This window comes from Buceros rhinoceros, unplaced genomic scaffold, assembly GCF_000710305.1.
Source record: "Buceros rhinoceros silvestris isolate BGI_N320 unplaced genomic scaffold, ASM71030v1 scaffold22220, whole genome shotgun sequence".
NCBI lineage: Eukaryota > Metazoa > Chordata > Aves > Bucerotiformes > Bucerotidae > Buceros > Buceros rhinoceros.
In genome coordinates, this window is record NW_010389317.1 from 6494 (window position 1) to 6964 (window position 471).

Here is a 471-nt window from a genome sequence, read left to right on the forward strand (position 1 = left end):
TAGAAGACTTGTCTTTGGGTCGTGTCTTTTTTTTTTTTTTTTTTTTTTGACACAGTCGTGCAGGCCAGACTGAGTGAGATGTTCGGGATAGGATTGCTTTTTCTGAGTATTTCTGAGTGGATAATGATTACACTGGCAGTATTTGGGGCTGTAGAGCTTGAAATAGGAGAATGCCCATGGCTCCTGTTCCTGTGGAGCCTTCTCATCGTTTGCAGGCTGCGTTCCAGAGTAAGGACTGAGGCTTGTCCAGTCTCCTGCAACTGAACCTCCAGTATGGTAAATTATCACTGAAGCTGTTGCAGGGGAGGAAGAAACCTTTGTGGTCCAGCTCTGTGATGAGGCCAAAGGAGCAGGGCTTGCCGTTCCTGCAGAGCCAGATCTGCTGGGTGTTGCTGGTGGGAATGGCCCGGGGAATGAAGAACAGGGCGGCTCCTTAGATGTCTCTGGCCTAGAAGAAGAGGCTCATTATGG